Source organism: Acanthopagrus latus, chromosome 13 (assembly GCF_904848185.1).
Source record: "Acanthopagrus latus isolate v.2019 chromosome 13, fAcaLat1.1, whole genome shotgun sequence".
NCBI classification, from domain to species: Eukaryota; Metazoa; Chordata; class Actinopteri; order Spariformes; family Sparidae; genus Acanthopagrus; species Acanthopagrus latus.
The window spans coordinates 22,991,790-23,011,453 of NC_051051.1; the positions used below are offsets into that span (position 1 = coordinate 22,991,790).

At 41.3% G+C, this 19,664-nt stretch overlaps 1 long non-coding RNA gene across 2 annotated transcripts in view; it reads left to right on the plus strand.

Annotated features, from left to right (window-relative positions):
* The window catches only part of LOC119031458, a 77,739-nt gene extending 61,044 nt beyond the window's left edge, over window positions 1-16,695 (plus strand). For both annotated transcript variants that reach the window (XR_005078609.1, XR_005078610.1), the window contains one exon: window positions 14,534-16,695. This is a non-coding gene — a long non-coding RNA (uncharacterized LOC119031458). The remainder of the gene's footprint in view (window positions 1-14,533) is intronic.
* Window positions 16,696-19,664: the final 2,969 nt, after the last annotated feature.

Genomic DNA, 19,664 nt, shown 5'->3' on the forward strand with positions numbered 1-19,664 from the left:
ACCAAGTGTATGTGTTCAGGGTCAATAATGTGGACAGTCAGGGCGATTCCTCCCCTAAGCTCTTAAAGCACACTGCCACAGTCTTCCACAGGCCTGCCTGGTCCCCTCAACTGGAGACAGATTCAATCTGTCCATGTGCTGTCCTGGCACACCGATACTCTTGGCTCGCTATTTATCTTGTCAGCACCCATTCTTCACCTCTCTCCCATCTCCGACCGGCCCGGTAAGTGAGCCTCCACCAGTGCACCTTCTGTCAGTGTCACACTTTGTTGTTACCACGATTGTCATTGCTTCATGCGGCAAGGGTGTGACACCCCCCGTTAGGCTCGTGGTATTGGTGGGAGGCTCTGACTTGCTGTCCGTACTCTCTTTCTTTTTGTTCCATACACAGGTCCTCAGGCCAGGGTTGCTAACTCCACTTTTTTGGAAGTGAATTTTGGTTTGTTTTTCTGTAAAGTCACTGACAATTGGTGATGGGCGGTGGGTTGCAGATTTGTTTTTCAGGTGTAGTTCCGTCTTTTTGTTCACCGCTCTGTTCCCTCCCCCAATACACAACACAAAAACAGGGGATATTTTAAAGACATGAATGGAAATTTTCAGCGACTTAGCTAACAACACCTCAGAGGAACTGGCCAAAATATAGGAAAATCTATAATATTATTAGTGTGAAGTACATGTACACCATGCAGATCTTCTTCAACAGGTCAGTTTTTTCACAAGTGATGATGCAGAACTTGATCAAGCAAGTGTAATGCTATCATGAAAATACCTAGTATGGGCTATATTGTTTCTCTTAAAACTAGCATCATTCTTACCTTAAGCAATATTCACTGATCACTGGTCAGTTTCATCATATTCATTATATGCAACTTCATCAATAAGTGTATTCCAGATTATCTGTTGGTCAGCTGGTTGTTCTGGAGTTAAAAAAGAAAAATATCTTGCTACAATTTCTTATGAAAGGTTTCTTATGAAAAGCAACATATATTCACACACACTGTAGACACAGTATAAATTGGACTCTCACATTTGTTTCTTTTCAGCCAGGTTGCTTCTTTTTGACCTGGTTATTTGTTTCTCACGCCAGATCTGGCAACACTACGTCAGGCATTTATAGAGAGGTGATAACCAAACGTTCCTGGATGTGAGTGGATTTCTAGTTCAAAGCTGGTGAAAGAAATTGAAAAAAAAAAAAAAAACACAAGGAAACTTACAGTACAAGAAAACAAATTATGCATAATCCTCAAGACAAAAAAACTGCATAACACACAGCTAAAGGGGAACTTAACATGAAAAATACATTTATTATAGATATGCACAGCTCAAACAAAAAACAGAATTAGGTCTTCATATCTTCCTTGTACAGACACTTGTCACAAAACAAAACAAACCGCATGTATTCTGCATACACTGAATATTAAAGTGTCACCGATCAGAGACCTCTGAATTAATTTAGACAATAGTCAATGAATAGACGCAGACGTGATGAGCTGTCCTCCGCTGAGGAAAACCTGCCTTCAAAAAGAAAACATGAATGCAGAGCTTAACGTATTCCTTTTTTAAAGTGGAACAACTGCACGTGAATATCTAACTGTTAACAAACATGTTAATGTGCCAACACACAGAATCCCTCTTCAACAACCTGCCAGGCGAACAGACAGACGACTAACAGGTTGTCAGTGGCAGCTGACGAGACCAGCGTTTAATGAATTGTACTAGCCGGCGGTGATGGCTGACGTACGCTGGTCACACATCACCCTGTGCGAGGAGAAAATTAGATTGTCGTAATTGCATGACCTGCCCATCTCCCGTTGATGATAAGAAGACGCTAAGCAACTGAGTACAGTGATGATGCACTTTCTGCAGCTGTCAGTTAGATTTTGCAAAGTAAAAAGCTGGATGCGTGGCTCCGGTTCGCGCGAGGTGATGATATGATTCTCTCTGAGCAACTCTCCAGTCTTTAATTACCTACCAGAGGTGACTGTCGGACAGGCGAGTGGCACATGAAGTGACTTCCAATCAAGTTACGTCTGTTGACCATAACAGCGTACACTCGGCTCTATAATTAGTGGGGGGCGGCCTGAGAAAGCAATTACCTTCCCTACGTATCCAACATTCACATATGTGTGTTTGCCCTCATGTGTGCTCGGCAGTTTGAGAGCGTTGGATTCACCTAATTAAATAAACATGAACCATCTCCCCCCCTTGTGAGACAGATTTTCAAACCAATATCTAGCTGTCACACTGTAATTACAAACAGCTTCAAATCAGTTGCAATTAGTGTCCTCGGTTTCTGAAAATACACTCTTCAAGCCTCAACAGGAACAACCCAGCCAGAGCTGAAAGTCCTACTCTCTTCACTTTCTTTTTCCTAGCTGTCGTGTAAAAAGACTCGGGGGTGGCGGGTGTAATTGTGGCAGGATTCACTTTGAAGATTACACCTGCTTACGATGAGTCGTCTGACGAGAAACATGTGGAGGAGATGATCTTGACGGGGGGAGACGCGCCGCAGCTTTTCCTCGGCTGCTACACAGCTATCAACCAACTACTCAAAGTCTGCCGGCGAGATGGAGCGAGATTTTTTTTATTTTTTTTTTACCCCTTTTGGCAGCTTTGAGTGCTTTTGTTGGAGAGCTTCTGACAAATTCAGAGGTACTTAACCACCACTTCATCCTCACTTTTTAGACACGGTTGTTCCAGCTGCTGAGGAGACGTTCTGTCTGGAGACGACATCATCATCAATTATCTACGGGTTTTTTTCAGTGTAATTCTTTGAGAACTCCTCATCTCCTTAAAAGATGAAAAGAACTGCAGAGGAGTCTCGGGGTATTTGACGCTTTATTTTTCTTCTTCCACTTTACTAGAGGTAGAAATCTTATCTGAAGTTCACTGTATCCTGCAGCCTGTCCCTCTGAGCATCTTGGTTCTTGATTGTGGCGAACAAATCCGACTGTGCGAAATTATGGAGAAATATATTAAAAGAACTCATTCAATGCTTTGTTTCTTAGTCAGTTTAACATGACATAGCTCACTGAAACGGACTTAACAATCCATGAAACTTCATCACATCTCTGATTTGGATCTGATTTCCTCCATGCCACAAGTAAACGATAAGGATGTTCCTTAAAGGGGAATTACATTGTTTTTAAACATGCCTCTATATTTGCGTGGTTCGGTGTGTGAATGATTCATACCTACTGGAATTGGTCCAGCAGATCTCCTCAGCTGGCGTCCGCAGCACAGCTTCAACGATCACAATGTAATCCTTTAGGGCAACTACACAGTCAAGTTACTACTGCTTAAAGTGGTTGATCAGCCACTGACAGGCTCGGGTTGTTATTCTAAGTGTCTGACAAAAGAAACGGAGGGGATCCTTCTGTAACCAGCTACACACGACTCGCTCAAGGAGAAGTCTGGTTCTTAAATCTCGTGGGGTGATTTGTTCCAGTTGCTACACCAAGTTTGGCAAAATCAGGTAAAAAGCCAGACGCAGCTCTGGAAATAAATTTGAGAGACTTCTGTTGACTGAGCTGACTAACTGCAGGTGAAGTGCCCAACTACGGTAACTGAAAATAATTTGATCATGTGGCTTTCCAAATGTTATAGGACTGACCTGTTTTACGAATTGTGATGGTGAAACAAGATGTTAGGCAGGGGGTCGTGACGCTCAAAGTAATGTATTTTCCTTTTTACAGCCAGTTTGGCCACTGTGAAAGTTTGCTCCAAAGCCTGGGGACTCAGCAGCTCCCCTCTTGCAAGATTTCGGAGCAAGACTTCTCCTTTAATAAATACTAAAAAAACAAACAAAAAAAGATCTCTTTGTTTCCCTTATGTTGCCAGACTTTTTGAATAGCAACCTCAGCCTCTCATCAAAAAAATGCAATTTTTGTGGGCCTAATTTTGATGGTCTGAGTTCCCCAATGGTTTACTTTGCAGCCACTGCAGCCGTGTTACTGCCAAAGCAATCTACCAGTACAGGTCCAAAATGTTTTGTAAATATGAACCATTTACACACAAAAGTCATGTCATCATCGGGCACAGGTTTTAAAGTACAAGAATTCTGCTGTCAGAGACTTTCACTCATGTGCCTGCACAACATCTGACACAAAATGTCTTTCATTCCCCTCACTGACAGCACGCACACATGACCGAAAGCTGAAAAGCAGGTCAAAATTTTCATTTTTGTGCAGACCTTCTGAGCCTTACCCGCTCACCCAGCTCAACCGAACTCTTCGGGGATATCTAAGTGCTACACCTCAGCGGGCCCCAAAATGCAATTCTTTCCACAAAATCCATTAGAGGACATTGCTCTCCTCTGCCTCTCTGCTCAGCCGTCCACTATTTTTTTGCTGCTGTGCCTCATTCCTCTGTCACAACTGGTGAGATTAGATTAGATTAGAAATTCCTTTTATTATTTCTTCAACTCTGAACTGAACTGGTGCCTGGTGGATGTTTGCCACGTCATAGAGTAATCAGTGTGCCCGACAACTTGTGTGCCACTGATCACTTCTGACATGAGTACTTTATTTCTACCGGCCATCCATTCTGCTTTCTTAAACTGTGTATCACATACCTCTGTGTTGTTCTTGTTCGTTATCTCTCTTTATTTGCTTCTTCGTCATCTACCTCAGATCTATTCTTATCTCAAATCGTATCACTGTGTTTGTCACTTCATTACCTGCTAACACTTAACCGGTTCAGTTTTGGAGGTGGTGCAGGCGCATCACGAAGCAGCCATAAATAGTGCCATCACAGAGGTCCAATAAAGAGCTGATGGAGTTTGATGTTTTACGGTCTGCAGCCATGTTAGCAGCTCTGTGAGGCTGCACATCAGTGCTTTGTCATTAGGATTCATCCTCTTGTGAACATAAATGTCTTTATCAATCCTTCATTCATGTAGAAGTTAATGCCTAAACCACCTGATTTATTAGCTCCCTAAACGGTTTCCTAATGAGTGTATGGTCTCAGTCCTAGTTTTAATCTTCCTCAATACAGCATGTTCATTTAGCAAACCGTGGTCCTATTTTGAGGACAATAGATGATCAAGCAGGTTGTGCTTTAGGGTGTCGCCAACTTGTTATTGACAAGTCGCTACCATGGTAACTCCCTGGGTTCTCATGGTGCGTGCTGTTTACCTAAGAAGTTGGAAGTAACAGCTGACATCATAACTGAGCGCCGGTGGCAGCTCTAGCCAGGATAGAGATTGTTAGTACAATACCAGTTGATTAACAAGACATTAACAGCAACGTGTCAAGTTGGACAGGAATGATTTACGGAGACACACATGAGACAGTATTGCCAATGAACAGGATATTCTACAGCCTTTGCAGCGGTTGATTCCTGAAGCATCAGTTCCAAGCAGGATATCTTATGCTACTCCACCCTCTTGTCCAAATATGGTCACTTCTGGCTCCAGGAAACTAAGACGGCGATGAGCGTAATGCCAGACTTGGGGTGACTTCTCAGTGGGTTTACACTTGGCTAAAAATACTTGAAATGCAATTGTGGTCGAAACTTTGTAGAGCTGCTGGACTTATGGGTATGAAGAAGATGCCGGGATACCCGAGAATAATAACGGCCTGACCAATACAGTGTGCCATATTTACTTAAGACTGACCTGGGTCAAACCATCAGCTTATGCTATACTATGACACACATGCAGTCTGTTGTAAGACAGAACCGTCAGTCTAACCTTGGTTTCCAGAGAAACGGGGCTTGTTTACTCCAGTCTCATTGAAGGCAGCTTCACACAGCTGACAGACAGTGAATAGAAGGAAAATTCCTTCATAGCAGTGAATAATGTTCGGTAGCAAACCAGCACTTATACACACAATAGTAGAACCAAACAGGAATCACATCATGTCAATGAAACGCTCGCAAACAGCGGATTAGCTCAGGAAGGACGAATAAACAGTTTTGACGTTTCCACCATTAGTTTCTATAAGGGAACACCAGCAGAGCTTTCCCGTTTTGCAGAAACAAAAGCTATAACCAGTGGCTACTGCACAACCAGCTGCCCACCACTGCATTACCAAGCTTTTAGCACCACCTATATAATGAGAACGCACAAATGTTTATCAGTCGAAGCTTCACAGCTTCAAAAAGCCTCAGGGAGCTTGGTTAGGGTGGAGCATCTGACGTCCAAATCTCAGCTTTACTCAAGTAGAATTAATTGCCCAAATTGTGTCAACTCCCCTGTCAAAGGCTATCTTTGTGCATTTTTAAATCCCCCACCGGTCCATGTCCTCATATCTCGTCCCCTTCTGTTTTCTCTTTAACTCGTCCCATGAGGCTGAGACAGGGGTACAGCTGGGAGAATGCCACGCTGTCAGCACATCAGCGAAAAACATTACTTTCATTAGGCCCCATTATATCACCACAGACATCCTTGTTAAAATGTCATTTGCTAATTCCTTTCAATACTCATTTCCACCCGGCTGTCCCGGCAGGATTAACAACTCATTTATTGGGATGTGGAAGAAAACAAGCTCAAAGTTGATTACAAAAGTAAACAGAGAGCGGGGGTGGGGGTGGCGTGATCGGAGATGGAGGGAGGTACAGTTTCTCCATCAGCGAGGATGTATGGGAGCTATATGTAGTCGAGCTATCAATACAGGAGGCACTAAAATGGTAATCTCTGAGTGTTCATAGACATGATTTGTTTTCACGGCTGCTGAGAATCCACTGTTTTTTTTCCAATACAACGCATTGTTTCAGGAACAATTCAGCACAAAAGTCTTCAGGATGATTTAATGAGATCATTTAAAAATATTACAGTTTGAATCCATAATTACAAGCAAGGACAGGATGAGCCGGCTGAAGTAATTATGATTCCTCCTGGTTGACAAAAGTTATGTCATGCTTGAGTACGTCAGGTTTGTGGTTTTTTTTTTTCTCAGTTATTATTTTGATGTATGGCACTTGTTAGGAGCTTTATACGTTAATATGAGCCAAGAGTGTTTCTGCCAACAACTTCAGAGTGTTGGAAGGGTCAATAAAAAAAGCACCATGAATAAAAATGTATGATTTTCTGCTTTAATATCCTCCTGACGTTCACGTCCTGCTGCAACTTGAAGAACAGACAAAGAACACAACTAATCCAAGTGCTGTATCGTAGGCAACTGGACTTGTTTGTTTGTCTTGACATTTCACTTCTCATCCAAGAAGCTTCTGCAGTTCTTACTAACTGGAGGGGAGTTACAGGCTTTTAAATGCTGTGCGGGAGTGTCCTTACAGAGCTGTTAGGGCCACTCATGTGGGTTACAGATGGGGCTTTTCCATACATATGCTTGCTCGGCTTGACCTGGCTTGACTTAGCAAATCAGCCCAGCGTGGATGGGATTTAAAGGCTGTTGTAGTCATTTTTATGATTTTTTTTGTTTGTTTGTTTCTGCCAAATCCCAGAACTCATTATCCAAACTGTTTTGCATTTCCTTGTTTTTTCCTCGCTTTCACATTTCAGTGTCTTGTGATCCTATTTTAGCATATTAGCTCTCAAATTTAATCTGAAGGTTTTTGTCCAAGGACACATTAATCCTACAACCTTTTATCGAACATCTTCTCCAGGTTATCAGTAATTCCTGTGAGGTGCTCATTTCATTTCCTGACTTCTTGTGTGACAACTGGATTCTTGTTTAGTTCCATGAGTTTTGTGCGGGTTCCACCATGTGCCATTCCCCCAGCAGGATTTCAGATGTTCAACAAGATAATTTGAAAATCTGACCTGCTGGTAGTAGAGCAGGAAGTTCCCAGAAGTGGGTTAAAAATGGCAGCCGCTCTAAATTCAAATCATCGCCACGGTGTCTTCCTCCTTTCAAACTATTTCTGACTGGATTAGTATATTCTGGGTTTCAGGGTGCCTCTTTGGATCTACAGGTTTTTCAAGTAGCTCAGCGTGTCTGCTCTTTCCCGCCTACGAAGCACACAGTACACCACTGTGTAAAAAGAAGCTCTCCTTCTGGATGGCTGCCTATTGAAGTGGGATAAGCCTCAGTAGTTTCAAATAGGTTTGGGACAGTGCCACAACAAAGCACATTTCTGTGTTACTGCTATTTTGGGGGTTTTACCATGGAGTGAAAGAGACACTTTCTGTGGGAATGTTGTGCATCGTCTGCAGTAAACATGGTAAAACGGCGAAAATCAAATCAAAGACAACCCAAAATGCATTCTGTGTGTTTATGTGTGCAACGTTTAGTATAACGCCGTAGATTTTATACACTCACAAGACAAAAGTTGCTCTGAAACTTCATAATGTATTTCAAATCTTGTAACAACAGTCGTTAAGGTGTGATCATTAGACTTTACAGGATCCAGAGTAACAATTGCTCAAATTAGCGGCGTTGAGTGCATGTACAATGAATCTTAAAGGAGAGGTTCACCCAAAAATGATTTCAGTCCTAACCAGCTCATCCCCAGTGCTGATGGGAAGTTGGGGGAAGTTTTCTATTCAACAAAACATTTCTGGAGCTTCACTGCAGAACAATGTTGCAGGATTCTCCTAAACAACTAAAGTAGATTGGAAATAATTTTAAAAAAGCAAAACAAAGCACACAAGCATAAACTGGCTCCATAAAGCTCATCTGCAGAAGCCTCAAGAGCCCAGACTGATATGAAAAGACTTATTATTAACAGCCTTTTTACAGCTTAGATCTTCACTGTCGCTGCTAAGCTAAAGGCATTAGCATGCACCCTGTCTGAGGTGGATGCACAAGCTTGACTGTTCAAAATCATTTATTTCCAAATCAATTTGGGATCTGCCACAGATCAGAAATGTTTTGTGGACTATGAAATTTCACCTGGCATTCCATTGGCACTGAGGTGAATGGTAATGACTGGCAATTTCATTCTTTGGGTGAGGAGTGACTGAAAGGAGCAGCTCATCTGTGACACAAGCTACATTAACGTCTGGTAAACAGAAACAGTCACGATGTGATAACTCTACTACAAATAGCTAGCAGCTGAGCTATTATACTTATGAATAATGATTACAGAGGCACATTTTTGTACTCAAATAAGTGCATCAGCTAAAACTGGGAGCTGACTGAACTTCTACTGGAGTGAAAACAGCTAAAATCAGTTCTGAGGGTATCTGAACATTCATGAGAGCGTCCACCTTAAGTCTCCGTCTCCTTATCATTTACAGTGACAGAAGGCACCATACTCACCAATGTTCATTGAGTGTGTTTTGGCACAAATCTTAATTCACTGATTCTTGTTGGGTTGGAGGGGTAGGGTGAAGTGTCAGGGCTACTTGATCCTTTTTTATAAATAACAAGCATGAAACAATCACTACTAGTTTGCTGAGGCCTTGATAGTTAACTAGTTGGTTAGCTAATTTTACATTGTTATTGCTGATTTGTGCATGACAGTCCCACATTTTGATGGATTTCAATATTGCATTGACAACTTTTAATGGCAAATGACACCTTTACTGATGTCCAGCAGAGAAGTTGCTGCACTTGGTACAGCTCCTCTAATATCAGTGCAGTCTGGCAGGGTAGGTTGATAATGTTGCATCACTTGTGACCAGGTAATGAAGCAGTGTTATTTTGTGTTTGATGACTTGATTGATAGTGTGAAGTGGTGTTGGAAAACATCTCCATCAGATTAATGTCAGATAACACTGTGTTAATGCCAGCATTGCCGCTGTAATGCAAGAGTAATAACCAGAGCTGAGGACGAAATCGTGGAAATGACTGTTGGCGTGCGTTTACAAAATGCCATCAACAACAGCTGATGAAGTATAAGCGTCTCATTTATTGGGAGGAGATTTCAACCATCACCTCCTGTCACTTTGCTCTGAGGAGTGAGGGGGCAATCGAAAAACAAAGGGTAGGTTTAAGAACTGGAAATGGGATTGAGCTGTAATGGAGTTTGTACCAAGATAATAAATGTTATTCTCTTCACCTGTTAGTGGTTTTAAAGTTGTGTGTGATTGTTATATAGTAAATGGGTAATAGAGGCTTGCATACACTTTATTTAAATAGTCCCACTAGCTGTTGCCTTAATGGAAAATATTTAAGGCTGTGACGGGTAATGGATGCAATAGTTTGCAATTACTGCGAACAATTCCTGACAGGGACATTAGTTAAACACAGAAGAAGTAAATGCAATGTTTTCATCGTAACGCCACATTATAAGTACTGAAATATGCAGTTTAATCGTCCGTGCCGTTGTGAAACAGAATCAAGGTGCTGGATTTGACAAACAACTCCTCTGCCTCCGCAGCGCTTTTCTTGTGATTTAACATCTATTAGTTATCCTCACCCCCTTAGACAGACTTAAAGATAAACATTGCACTTCCTCCAGACTATAAAAGCTGGTGTTATCACGTAGAGAAGGGGGATTACTGTCTCAGTGGTCGCACAGGTTCACCAGGGAAAATTTCGTCCATATTCCCTTCTGTCGGCTCGAGGGCCCAGCGTGAGGAGGCCGGCCCCTGCCTGCTGCTGCTCGATGATTTCTGACTGAAGTCTTGGAGCACACAATGGCACAAAGAAAGATACCTATTATCTCTGTCCAGCTCTGGAGCATCAGACTCAGGAGATTGGGAGTGTGTGCATTTAGTTGGTGTCCACCTGAGAGATAAACACTGAAAAATGCCCCTAGTTACGCAAAGATGGATCAAAACGCTCAATTTGGGGGGACATAAATCGGTCCCTCTTTTTTCTGCAAATGAAATTAACTTGTTACACGGGAAAACAGAGGAAATAAAATATATGAATGCATGGCCCTTTAGGGCTTCCGTAGCTTCCTACTACGGCTCTTGATGGGGTGTGATTCATTTGTTCTGATTAATGTTTTCATGGTCTAGTATCTGTGTAGGTGGCCTTTATGAAGTGCATTTAACCGGCTGAGGGGCTGATGTTCCTCCCATCTGTGATTTTAGCACTCTTATGTGACTGACTTCCTGCTTGACACATTGGGTACTTTGAGTCATGGAGCGATGAGGTTTAGAAACATGAACAAAAATTCACTGGACTTTGCAAATGTTTTTGTTTTTTGTTTCTCACTCAATTTCACACATGAAAAAAAAACTCACCACTTGACAAAAACTTTTTTTTTTTTTTTTTAAATTTGCCTGAAAATGTTCACTTGTGGAAACAAAAGAGGAACTTTGAAAGATATTTCCCACCAGTTCTCAAGTCATTAACACAGGAAAGAAAACTTGTTTGATCAGACTTAGAAAATGGATCGCAAAAAAAAAAGAAAAACTTCACTTGAGCAAGAAAGTGTCTTTGTTGGCAGCACTGGCTGTAAAGGGACAGAAATCGGAAATAAATTGTCTAACCAGCAGTGCTATGTGGACTCGTTGGGAAAGGGGGGAAATGTATGGTAGAAATATTCATATACAGGGCTATTATGCTTAGGTCATATGTTCCAGTCAGTAACAAATGCTGACTCTCAACCCCCAGAGACCTGAAGCTTTGACACTGTTACCACATTGTCCAAAACACATGCCCAACAGCTGCAGTGTTATTCTAATGTACATTGATTTAAATAAACAGTGAGCAGAATTCATATTTCAGTTTGACGAAACCTTGACTTCCCATATTTCTCCTATATTTCTTCCCTCACTCATGAATGATGTATGTCTCGCGCATTAGTGTCCCAACACCTTGATTTCTGACGCTCCGCGCATCGCCCCCATCATCACAACCAGCTCTAATACCTGCCGTTATTACTCGCATGACTGCTGTAATGAAAGAGATTTAGTCTCACAGAGTCACAGTCGCCATAAACACGCCGACTGCACCGCAGACTTCCCCGTGACATTTTATATTTATGGCTGTTGTTATTTTGCGCTTTGGCTCTAATGGCTGACATATTCTTGACAAATTCTTGTCAGTAAGAAGGTTTCCTTACAACGTCTGCATGAACACCAGCCCCTTTGATGAAGACACCACTGCTGTGTCTCTTATTAATGGTCACATCACATCAGCAACTGACAGAAACTGACTTTACCGTTCTGATGTGAAGATGTATTTATCACAGACTCCTGGGAGAATCTGAGTTTCTGATCAGATCTTGTATCTGTTATTCTTGGTATCTGGAGTGAAGTAAACGGCTAAAGACTTTAAACCTGGTATTTCAGTTTTGATCTTGTGTGCTTAGTCTTTGATTGGAAATGTTCCTGATTTGAGGGAAATTCTTTTGTTGGGGAGTTAGCTGTGTTGCGGTCACTCTTGCTGTGCTGTTGCAATCATCAGAAAAAAAAGTATTCTCACTGGAGAATTCACATTTCTCAAGTCAGAAAATTAACTCGATTTGACGTCGTGTGATGCTGAACGATGGCGGATGAAAGTTAAAAAATTAAGTTGATGGTAGGAAACTTTTACCAGAGTATGTACCATGTATTGTGTCCCATTATCCCAACTCAGGTAATGGGACCATCCGAGCAGCAGTGTTCTCGGTAGTTTGTCGTCAGTTCAACAAATACTGGATGGATCATCATAAAAATGTTTACTGACATTTATGATCCCTGGAGGATAAATCCTGTTGATTTGGTGACTTTTCTTCTAGTGCCTATATGACGTTCACAGTTGTGATTTTGAGTGAAATGTCTCAATAAATATTGGATGGATTACTACGAAATTTAGTATAGACATGAATGCCTCCCTCAGGGTGAAGTGTAATATATTTTGAAGATCCCTTAATGTTTAATTCAGCCCCTAAATGATATCAATGTTTCAATCACTTATTACCAAAACTTTGGTTCTTTATTTGCACTCCTCACGTCCCCATCAGCTGTGATTTGTGCTTAGAGCTGATTATCAGACATTAACATGTGAATGTATTTGACATAACAGCTGCTAAACATTAGCATGTTAGCGTGGCCGTAGACTCTTAGCTATTTGGTGTAGTCGGTTGTGCCAAGATAAGACGTGATACCGTCTCCAGCACCTGTGACTGGAGCCTGTGTTTAGCTCGGGCTTCAGGACACCAGGGGAGGAGAGTCTGACGGGCGACTGTCCTCTCTCCACATTCAGCCTGGTCGCTTGTTCAAAAAAGATTAAAAGTGAGCTGCGGTGTGTTTACTTTCCGCAGCGACGCTTGACCTACAGTGACTTCCACTCGTCTGACTGTCTGGAGTGGGAGCGTGTCTGTATTTGATCTCTGCCCAACCTCAACCACGTAGCTGAAAAGGAAAGGCGACAAAAATGAAGCTGCCTGTGAGTTTTGCCCCTGATCATAGAGGTCAGAGCCAGAGCGGCAAAATGCTCAAATGGGTCTTTTTTAAAGAAATGAACAGTATGTGTAAAAAAAAAATAAAAATAAATAAATATTGTGATATTTGGATGGTGATATGAGCAAATTAACACTTTTTTTGAATTTCATTTTCAATTTGAAAGAATCAAATTGATGATGACATCATTTTTTGTTGGTCACAACATTGCAACACACAAAAACTATGCGGTTACAAAGTAAAATATAGATATCCTGCTTATACACATATGATAACATTGTCTGAATTATCAAAAATTTTAAATTCACAATTAATTGAGTGGTTAATTACTTCTATTGAGAAATCTGGCTTGACTAAGTGACCGGTATTGAACTTTGGATATGAATGTGTTATTCTGTTTTGGGGTCTGAGATAAACACGGACTGAGAAAATACTGTTAACATCGTACTTAATAAGCACACACACACGCGCGCGCACACACACACACGTAACAGCGTGTGCCAGGGCTTTCCAAAACGGCGAAAAACAGGAAACTTACACACCAAACCGATAGATGATTTCAGCAAACAGAACAGAACAGCAGGAAAGATATTAGGAAAGATATTAGGAAAGATATGGAACAATGAGGCAAAGAACATCTTGACATTTTGGTAATGGTCCAGGTCATCACCATGCAACAGTGTAAACAGATGAACAGAGCTGAGGTATAGATGCTTAGTCAGCCCAGGAATAAACAGAACCGGCTTTTTGCCACCCCGTCTCTGTGTCGAGTTTTGGCTTCAGTATATCGATTTTGTATACATCCTCTACAACACTTCATTTGGCCGCCGTAACTGAGTAGTGGAAATCTAATTCTGTGACAGTCCTAGTCTGCACAAAATAAGCATGTTGCCCTCACATCTGGAGGCTGTTTAGGCCAGGGCATCTGTGTAGTTTCATTTATAATTGCATGTTGTGACATCATCGCTGGCGATTCTATACCCTGGATTTCAGTTATATTTCTATGTCTGAATAGAAGATGATGAACCTGGAGTTGAAATCACATCCATACAGGTACATGAAGGCCTTCTGATGTTGACATCTCTTGTCACGGCTGCACTCTGATCATTTTGATTTAGCCTCCTAATGTCGTAGCAACCGCGAGCAGAAGTGGCTTCGTCTATAGCTTTCCCACGTTTCACATTTAATATTCATCTCTGCTGTTTGTTTATTTGTTTTGTTGGGATGAATGATGCATTGATGACAGACTCCTGTCAGAACACGCCGGGATGTCTGTTCCTCTGCACCGTGAATGGCAGCCCTAACGAAGGAAACATCACTGCTGATTCTCTTTCTGAATGTTCACAGTGTGTCCACAGACCTTCAGCAGCAGAGCTCAGGAACAGCTCCTCGTGTCTGCTCTTGTTACCGGGGATGCTGGGGGCTTGTTTTCCGGTGTTTGCTCCATGTATCGGATGCGACGCTAACGGCGCAACCTCCATCATCTCTGCATTGACCTGACCAATCACTGTCTCGACCGCTTTTGGACGGTGTGGCGTGAAGTTTGGTACGGACATGGATGCTGACCCCATGATGAATTGTGATGATCTTTGGCCCAGCCTCACGTAGCAAGCGTTCCCACCTTTATTTTTTCCCCAAAGGCTGGATGTTGGTCTGCTGAACTTTAATCAAAGGAAGGGTAAAGAAAAGATCCCACACCTGCCGACGCAACAGTAGCTGATGATCGCGTGCTTTGATGCGTCTTCTGATGAAAAGATTTTCACACGGTGCAAAAGAACATCTTGTTTGTCTTTTAGATGAAGTGTGCATCTCTCACACTCACAGATGGTGGCCCAAACAGCCAGTTATCTGGTAACGTTATTAGCGCTCCGAGTGTGTGTCTGAGCGGTTTGACTCTCCGCTCGTACCAAAACAGTTTCTGCTTTGCGCCTCGGAGCCAAAAGACCGAAGCTGTTAGGTATTAGTTACTCAACTCTGATACAGATCTTAATCCTGCTTAAACCCAAAAAGGTTTTCTCGCCAAAACTGCGCTGACATTTAATCCGTTGTGCGCCAAAATAGTGACAAGCGCTGTTATCACACTTAAAGATTGGAGTGATTTAATTATCACTCAGTCCTCGACGTATAATCCCTCCTGAGAATTCGAGTTCTTCAAACATATTTTGTGGCAGTTGTGGTAACACTTGGTAAGACGGCCCGTAATTTACAGTGTCAATATAAATCACATCCTAATAAACGACTCAAGGGCCTCCATCAGGAACCAGGTAGGAACCTTTTAAGTATTTTATTAGTGTCTGACTCACATAATGGTTTAACACTGTAAACTTCAGGCTGTATTATAAAGTGTCACCACAGACGTGTATATTTGATCAAACCTCTCAGAGGTCAAACCAGCTCCTGTGATAAAACCATCACAGGCGCCTCATCCTCTCCAGCTCCAGTCACGCGGTCACGCGGGTCGTGTTCATTAGAGGCACGAAGCAGCAGTCCTGCGGTATAAATGTCAGCAGGACTCTTTTGAAGGTGTTTGTTAGCGTGAACTTTGTCAGATTTTCCCCACAGACCAGATAGCAGGTATCTTATTTGTCTTTGTCATAAACATTGTGAAAGAAAAGTACATTTCTTGTTTTTTTTTGTTTTTTTTTCTGTAACTCTTTATCAATTATTTCCGGAAAAAAATTAATCAAACCCGACACATTTGTTGGAGCAGAATGAGGAAAAAAAAAAAACCTCATTTGCAAGTATTATTTTCACCCAGGTCTGCTTTTCGGTGGGTTTCAGAGCTGGAGGTGAGTAACCTTGTTAGTTGGAGTGAGATTCACCCAAATGAGGCCGCTGAGGCAATTTAAGCCTCGTGCTTCCTCACAGGCTGGAGGATTCTCACTCTCCACCACAGAAGAAGACAACCAGGCGTCCTCCAGAGATTTTAATTCTCCATCCATCTCCCCTGACAGTATTCAGTGAATGAAGTATTCAGATATGTTTATAAAAGTGCTAATGAATATAAAAGTAATATAAAATGTGTCATAACATCTGTTACCTCATTTAGTTTTCACTCCTTCATTTTGTTTATATGAGCAATGAGGCTGCACTGCTGAGGGTTCAGCTGTGTCCACCTGCCAGAGAGACTTCATTTTGTTACAGTAAGCTTTTTTTTTCACTAACTTTTGGCATTGTGCACCAGGAACACTTGGAGGTCTGAAGTGAAAAATTTCAACGTGGAAAAAAAAAAAAAAGTAGGAAAAGATGTCACACAAGAAATGGTGAAAAAAACTTTTTAAAATTTTCTGTACGAATGTTTGAAGCCAAGTGAAAAGTAATGTTATTGTCAGAAGAAGAAATATTTTTTCGTATGTGTGAAACTGAGTTAAACAATTAGTTTTCTGGACAAAATGTGTTTTTTCATGTGTGAGTGGGGAAAGTGAAACGAGTGAAATTTATGTTGTCATGTGGGAAAAAAACAATAATTGATGATTGATTGAACAATTAAAATTCTTTCATGTGCAAAACGAGTTCTTTATTTCTTTGTGAGAAACATCACATGTGAAACTGTGAAAAAATATTTTTTACAGGAGTAGAAAATATTTATTTACATGTGAAACTCAGTGAAGCAATTTTATTTCATGTGTGCCACAGATTTCAGGGGAAAAAAAAAAAACTTCATGTGTGAAACTGAGTGAAAATTCAAAAATTCAGGTGAATACATTCTTACATGTGTGAAATTGAGTGAAAATAATGGGTTCTTTTGCAGGAGAAGAAAAGTTGACGTGTGAAACTAATTTTTTTTCTTCATTTTTCAGGAGAAAGGGAAAAAAATCATGTGTGAATCTGAGAAAAAAACTCTTAGGAAAACGTTTTTGTATTTCAGTGTGAGAAAAACGAGTGAAAAAAATGAGGAGGAAAAAAACAACAAATCTGACTGCTTTTTTTTCCATGGGAAAAATCTTTTTTCCAAGTATGAAACTTAGTGATTTTTTTTTTTTTTGTTTCACACAGTTCACCAGTTCTCAACTCATAAACACAGGCGAGAAAACAAGTTGTGTCAGACCTAGAAAATGTCTCACCAGAAAAAAGTTACTTCACTTGGCCTTCAGGGCTTCCGTAGAATGCTACGTATACTTCAAATGACAAAAAAACTATTTGGCCCAGTGTGAGTCTCCAGCATGTGAGCAATCTTTCCACTGAACACCTTTAAACAATGCAAAGAGAAGCAGTCGCCATCACGATCTGTATTTATGGAGGTACTTTCACATTGTACTTCTTGTTGGTATCAGATTGTAAAAAAAAAAAAAAAATGAAGGTGATCATGAGAAGTGTGATCGTATTGTCAGTTTTCAGCAGGTATTTCAGACAGGATGAAGTCTTCCTCTGTTGTGACTCACAGGAAACTGCGGCAGGCGTGAACAGGATGTTAATTGTCTGTCTGATCGGATTCTCCTGCCTCACCGATGTTCGGCTTCAGGAAGTCTTTTATTCTCTTGTTCTGCCGCTCTGACACTGAGGGAGGGAGTATTGACAGCGTCCCCTCGGCGGAGCGCTGTTGTAAGTGATGGTCATGGATTGTTGGGAGCGTGTTGAGCACACATAGACAATAGATTACATTAACTTTTACAGGAGTGAAGGCCAGCTCGATGCCAGCTCATCAGAGGACCGAGCCCATAAATGACAGCGGCTTGCGAGGAGGGCAGCGACGGGAGGGGGGGATGAATGTCACATCGCAGACGGGGATATCTAGTAATTTTCCAGGAGCTGAAATTGTCGCTCTGTCTAACCTTGTCAGCTGTAACACCTCCAAGGTGCTGAAAGGTAGCTTGTGTGTATTCGGAGGCCTTGTTTGAAGAATGTGATTAAATACCATGAACCCTGGCTTATTGAACGTTTCAGCAGGGCTGCAGATGACAGTTATTTCCTCGATTAATCTACAAGTATTTTCAGTCTTGAAAATGTCAGAAAATTATGAGAAACTCACGTTCTCTCAAAGGTCAAGGTGACATCTTGAAATGTCTTATTTTGTCCCAAGTCTGTCAATGTGGGATTCGTCCTCTAATGGTACTTTTCATGTACAATTATAACAGAAGAGGAATATTGTGGTGTACTGTACTGTACTGTACTGTACTGTATGTGGCGATGATTAATCACCTCCACCCAAACAGGTTTTGTTGTCGCCCCCGCCCCAGTTTGTTGGTTGGTTTGTTTGAGAGCAGGATTACACAAAAATTGCCAAATGAATTTTCAGGAAACGTTGGCAGAGCCTCAGCCCAGATCAGACCTCACCAACAGGTTTTTTTAACCTTGTTTTGACCAACCAAGAGTCCAAAACCCAAAGCTTGTCCATGTTCCATCATTTCAGGTATAGAATAGCAGCAATCTCACAATTTAGCAGCTTGATCTAGTGAATGTCTGGAAAAAAATTGTTGTTAACAGGATTACACAAAACCTACTGGATGAATTTTCACGAAACTTGAATTACGGGTGAGTCTCGGCCCAGAGCAGAACTTGTTAACTTTTGGCGCAAATCTGGATAAAACGGACGGGTGCAAGACTTCTTGCCAGAACAAGAATCCAAAGCTTGTTCATTTTCTGTCATTTTTGGTATAAAACAGCAGCAAGCTCACAACCTGGCAGCTTGATCAAGTAAATGTTTGGGGGAAAAAAAATCACTTCATTGATTATCAGAATTGTTGCCGATGAATTTTCTGGTGAGCAGTAAATCATTTCATCAAGTGAAGATGATCAAGGTAAAAATGCTTCTGACAGTATTTTTAGTAAGAAGGTTTACACGTCTTTAATCTCTTCATTTTCTTTGTGTGTGTGTGTAATTATAGCAAAAGCAGAAACGGTCTTCAATCGGCGCTTTTTTCATTTAACGTTTTGCGAAGAATAAAGTTTCCAATTATGAATAAATGAGTCACGAATGAACGATTACTTTGGGGGGTTTAAACGGAGCATTTCTTTCACCGTTATTGGCACCGAATTACACAGTTCTTTTGAGGAAATTATTAGGAGATTACAGAGCTGTGAAATTAAGTGTTTACAACTGCAGCTAGCGATTGTTATTAGTAAATATCCGTGTCAGTGCAAGGACAGAGACGTGGGGACAAAACTGGAATTTCCTTGTTTTGTCTCACAAACAATCAAAACCAGAAAAAAGGGCCAAATCATTTTGACTCCAACGCGTCGGCTTCACACCAGAGAATTATTTGACATACTGTTTCATGATATATTTTCATGCCATGACACTTTAAATTCTCTATATGAATAATTTTCCAGTTTTCACTCCCAGCTTCTCCGATGTGAGGACCTGCTGCTTTTCTTTGAGCTTTATGAAGCAGAGAGAGTAATTTGCCTTTTTCTCTGTGTTTTGACATTTAATTCCAAACTATTAGTCCGAGTGCTTCTCGGACTAATTGCTATCGAGAAGCAGTCTTGACTCCCGATCAATAACGCTCGAAGACACAGCGAAAAAAAAAAACACAAC